Source organism: Mus caroli, unplaced genomic scaffold (assembly GCF_978045245.1).
Source record: "Mus caroli unplaced genomic scaffold, Mus_caroli_1 scaffold_8, whole genome shotgun sequence".
NCBI classification, from domain to species: Eukaryota; Metazoa; Chordata; class Mammalia; order Rodentia; family Muridae; genus Mus; species Mus caroli.
Window position 1 is genome coordinate 104,729,574 of NW_028227263.1, and position 6,000 is coordinate 104,735,573.

Sequence of the window (6,000 nt, forward strand, 5' to 3'; positions counted from 1 at the left end):
CAGGGAAGGAAGGAAAGAGAGGGAGGGAGGAAGGAAGGAAAGAGAGGGAGGGAGGAAGGAAGGGAGGAAGGAAGGAACGAAGGAAGGAAGGAAAGAGAGGGAGGGAGGAAGGAAGGAAGGAAGGGAAAAAAGAAGATAGGAAGGAAGAAAGGAAGGAAAAAAGTCCACTTCCAGCCTTTTACGTTGAATGCAGGTATTTTATTTTCTTTACTGAGTGCAGGCCTCTGAATATCTAAGATTCCTGGTTTCCCTAGTGATCTGTGTGTGCAAGGACCTTTGTGCCCCAACATCCTGTTCCTCATTAAAGAGTGGAGCTCTCTTGCAAGCAAGAGAAGTAGACTAAGCCAAGGATGAACTAACTACATGGTTATCTCAAAATACAACATGTTCAGTGAATTCATGTACACACAACCAACAGAAATGGAGAGAGGAAATTTTATTATCATATTTGAGCAGACTTATTTACACATATGTAACAAGAAAGGGATTGGCTGGGAAGAATTTAGGAAGGGCTGCAGAGAGGACAAGAAAGGAAAATGATATAACATTTTATGATATATAAAAATAAATGTTAAACAAAGGGCAGTTGCTAGACCCATGGCTTAGCAGTTAAGACCACAGCATGTTTTTACAGAGGATATAGATCCCATACTCATAAAACATATAGTAGTTACCTAGTAACTGCTGTAGCTCCCGTCCCAAGGTATTTGATGATCTCTTCTGGCTTTCTTTGTATTGTGCACAGATAAGTTCAGGCAAAACCCAGCCATTCCTATGTAAAATAAAAATAAAGTTTAAAAAGAGTAGCATACCTTACATCTATGTCACAACCAGTAGACGCCCAATACTTAAGGCTAGTTAAAGTGTACTCACTCTTTATGGTTGTTGATGGAAGCAGCTATGAACTTCTTTGAGCCAGCCTCCTCACAGGCAAAAGCAGCCTCGTTTTGAAGTTAGAACACTTCAGCATATCTGTTCTTCTAAGAAAAACATTCAAAATGCTGATAACTGACCTTTGCTTGAAGTTTTTGTATTTGTGCTCTCTGTTCTTTGTATATTAGAATTGTGGCATTAATACATATGTAGGTTAAATCATAAATTATGGTTAACAGGTATCACTGAGCAATCTACTTTCAGAGCATCATTTATTTACTTGATTACCTACTAAGACCTTATGGTATAAGGTGAACATCTTTGAGGGATTTCTGTCCATCTTTTATACCATTTGGCATATGTTTCTGAATGATTTTGATTGAGGAATGCCCTCAAATATCTCTACTTTTTACATTGTGACTATGTTCAGAAGTGGATTTATTTAACTTAGGATTCTTAGGAGTAAGTGAGCCTGATTGTGAACATATCCAGACTCCCTAAGTAGAATCCTGATGCCTCTTTTATTGATAAAGAATAAAAGCATTGCTTTGGAAATGACTCCCAGGTTCTCCTTTCCTGCAACATGAAAGAAAATTTTCTCAGTTCTTCTGTCTTTGCTCTTGTGATGGTTATTCTCGGTAGTTGTATTAGTCAGGGTTCTCTAGAGTCACAGAGCTTAGGGTAGTGCCTATAAGTAAGGGAATTTGTTGATGACTTACAGTCTCTAGTCTAACTCCCCAACAATGGTTAGCAGTAGTTGTGAATGGAAGTCCAAGGATCTAGCAGTTTCTCAGTCCCACAAAGCAAGCAGTCAAAGAAGAGAGAGTAAATCTTCCTCCTTCCAATGTCCTTATGTAGGTCTCCAGCAGAAGGTGTGGCCCAGATTAAAGGCTTCTGTCATCACGCCCAGAGCTGGGACTTGTTTTGTCCTAGATGACCTTGAATTCAGAGATCTTCCTGTCTTAATCTTCTGGGATTCATAACCACTATGCCTCAAGATCTCCATGCCAAGATCCAGGTCACAAACTTGTATCTTCCAGTCTCCAGATTAGGATCACAAGTGAGCTTTCCAATTCTGGATTGTAGTTCATTCCAGATATAGTCAAGTTGACAACCAGAAATAGCCACTACAGTAGTCAAATTGTCTGTACATGGAATTAACTAAAACTGGAACAATTCAGTATTACAAGGGAATTTTCATAATTATATCTTTCTTAGTTGTAAACCCTTTTTTGAATTTGAATCTTCTGAAGTCATAAGAGATATCTTTTTTTTTAAGATTTATTTATTTATTATATGTAAGTACACTGTAGCTGTCTTCAGGCACTCCAGAAGAGGGCGCCAGATCTCGTTACGGATGGTTGTGAGCCACCATGTGGTTGCTGGGATTTGAACTCTGGACCTTCGGAAGAGCAGTCGGGTGCTCTTACCCACTGAGCCATCTCACCAGCCCCGAGATATCTTTAATGTAGGCCACAACTTCTGGTGGCAGATTACATTTATAAAGGTCATTGAAGATGGTAGTTCTTTCTCCTTGTCGTCGTATCCTACTTCTGGCTAGCAAGTTCATTTTTTAAAAACTAGCCTTAGAGTCTCCTTCTTCATAATTCTGGTGTATATACTGAAGACCAGTCATGACATTCAGCTAAACGGACTGAAGAACTGCTGTATTCCTCATCTGTTCATTTGCAGACAGCCATTGTTGGACTAGTTCGACCACAGCTTGCAAGCCATTCCAATACATCCACTTTCTACATACACAGAGAGATCTGTTCCATCAGTTCTGTTCATCTAGATACACTTATTAATTCAGCTGTGGTTTTTTTCCCCTTCCCACTGAGGGACAGGTGCTGGCTGACAATAGTGCTCCACAGTGTTTATCACCTGCTTCCTCCCTTTCTCCCAGGGCTGTGTAAAGTCTTATACCTTCCAGGTGAAAAATAAGTTGCAATTTACCTGACCCAACCATGAAACCACAGAACAGAAATGTTAGTGTTTTCTAAAATCTCCCTTTAATTGTTAATATTCTTAGCACCCTTTCCTTGTGGGCCAGATTGATTATTAAACTGCAAGTTGAATAACAAGCCTTGCAAGCTCTCAGCCTTGCAAGAAGAAGGGGAAGTACTGGAAAAGAGTAGGGTAGGGTGTTAGAGGACCAGCACAAGTAAAATGCAAATCTTTCCAGAGGATGATTGAGTGGTTGGTGTGTCCTGCTCTGTGTGCTACTGCTCAGTGCTGTGAGAGGAATTCAGGAGAGCTCTGAACTCCCGATATGGTGAGTATATGGCAGCTGCTTCCAATGGGAAGGGGCAGGCGATTGAACAGCTGGAGGGAGTATGGTGAGTCCTCCCTGGGGCTGGATGGGAACTGCATCTAGACAGGGCTACCTGTGATGTTGTTTCTGGTCTTAGCTGCTCCCAGAGCATGGAGGTGACCTCTGAATAACTTTGCTCTGGGGTTGCATCTGTGGAAGCATTTGGAGTATGGACTTGTGTGTTGAGTCATTCTTGGCAAGATTGCAAACACAAAAAAATGCCTAGTTTCTACAGTATCTTCTACAGTTTTTGCCCTTTGTTTTAACATTGTGATGTAGGATATATTTGGAGTTAATATGAGAAAGTTGTAAACGTCACCTCTTGTCTTGGGTAACAGTCCAATATTAAGCTATGTAGCACTGTTTTAGACTCCTCTGAGTTTATCCCATTGTGTAATACTGTCTGCTGACTTCATATATACTGTTCCCCTCCAGGAAGGAGTATAAAAGATGATATTCTTCTTAAGATGCTTACTTGGCATAAGATATAGGTGGTGGGAGACCTCCCCATCCCAACTTTTATACTTTGTACCTTTTGCCTTTCTTCTCCTTTTCATCCTTTGGGATCTTCCACTTAAGACCGTGTCACTGTTTCAGGTCTCTGGTGTACTTAAGAAGTCTATACAGAGAAAACCTGTCTTGAAATACCAAAAAAGGAGGAGGAGAAGTCGGAGAGAGAGAGAGAGAGAAAAAAAAAAAAAAAGAAAGAAAGAAAGGCAGTATGTTGGCTGTAAATCTCCCTAAGTGGCTAGACTTGCAATCCCTATTTAAATTGTTCAAAGTATAACCTGGAGGTTGAAAATAAAAAAGACTTTAGGATGGAATGTAAGGTCTGTTCTAGGCTGGCTCCTCTTTGAGCATTAACCAGTCCTGGATGCTATTATTAACGAGATACTTCTTTTCTTTTCAAAATTGTTTTATTTATTTACATTCTAAAAGTCCCGAATCCCAGTCTCCTTTCTAAAAATCTTCAATCCATCCCTCTCTTGTTTTCCTCTATGCCCCGGAGGGTCTTGAGATAGAACTATACTCAGTTTTCTGACAAACCCCCAGCTTGAGTTCCAGAGTGGGTGTACACGTTTACAACCCTACAAGAGATGGAGGAGTGTTTGCCTTTCTCAATGTCCTTGCCAGCATGTGCTGTTCCTTGAGTTTTCAATTTTAGCCATTCTGATGCATGTAACGTGGAATCTCAGAGTTGTTTTCATTTGCCTTTATGTGATTAGTAACGATGTTGAACATTTATTTAAGTGATACTAGGTCATTCGAACTTCCTCTGTTGAGAATTGTGATTAGCTCTGTATTCCATGTTTTGATCGGGTTGTTTGGTTTTTGCCATCTCACTTCTTGAGTTTTCTATAACTTTTGGATATTAACCCTTTATTGGATATAGGAGTAATGAACATTCCTTTCTCAATTTGTAGGCTGCTGTTTTGACCTACTGATAGTGTCTTTGCCTTACAAAAGCTTTTCATTTTTAAAAGATCCCATTTATCAACTGTTGATCTTAGAGGCTCAGCCATTGATGTTCTATTCAGGAAATTCTATCCTGTACCAAAGTGTTCAAGAGTGTTTCCCACTTTCTCTCCTACTAGATTCAGTGTATCGGTTTTATGTTGAGGTCCTTGATCCATCTTGTGCAGGGTGAGAAATTTGATATGCTCAGTGCCAGTTAGACCAGCACCATTTGTTGAAGATTCTTTCTTTATCTATTGTATGGTTTTTGCTTCTTTGCCAAAAATCACCCAGTGTCCATAGGTGTATTAGCTCATTTCTGGGTCTTCGATTCTATTCAATTGATCTGCCTGACTAGGCTCTGTACCAATACCATTCTTTTTTTTTTTTTTCCACTATTGCTATGTAGTAGAGCTTGAGAGCAGGAATTGTGATTCCTCCAAAAGTTATTTTATGTTTCAGGATTGTTTTGGCTATCCTAGGTGTGTTTGTTCTTCCACATGAAGTTGAGAATTCCACTTTCTATTTTTTTTAAGATTTATTTATTATATATAACTACACTGTAGCTGTCTTCAGACACACCAGAAAAAAGCATCAGATCTCACTACAGATGGTTGTAAGCCATCGTGTGGTTCTTGGGATTTGAACTTAGAATCTCTGGAAGAACAGACAGTAATCTTAAAAGCTGAGCTATCTCTCCAGCCTGAGAATTGCAACTTCAATGTGTGTAGAAAATTGTGTTTGAATTTTGAGGGGAATTGCATTCACTTTGTAGATTGCTTTTGGTACCATGGCCATACTGACTATGTTTTTTGGTTGTCTATTTTTCAAAACTGGTTTTTCTGAGTGATGAGCTTGTGGTCCTGGAACTTGTTCCATCTACCAGGCTCTTGAACTCAGAAAGTTGTGCTTGCCTCTGCCTCCGAGTCCTTTCCCAGTCTTTAAGAATTTCATTCCTAACCAGGCACTGGTGGCACACACGCCTTTAATCCCACCACTTGGGAGGCAGAGGCAGGCGGATTTCTGAATTCGAAGCCACCTGTCCAACAAAGTGAGTTCCAGGATAGACAGGTCTATACAGAGAAACACTTTCTCGGAAAAAAAAAAAAAAAGAATTTCATTCCTTACTTAAACTGCTTTAATATTAGTTTCTCATTAGAATAATACTTTCTGAATCTTTGGCTTCTCTCAGGCTTGTAATTAAGGATTGCATTGTACACCTCATCCTGCCTCTGTGGTCCAGTGACTTGAATGCATTCCTGCAAGTCTTTCAGGCTTGACCCTTACTAATCAGTGAAATTGAAAAGAGACCAGTGCGTGAGGGTCCTCTGACTTCCATCCCTTTTATTGGGCATTTA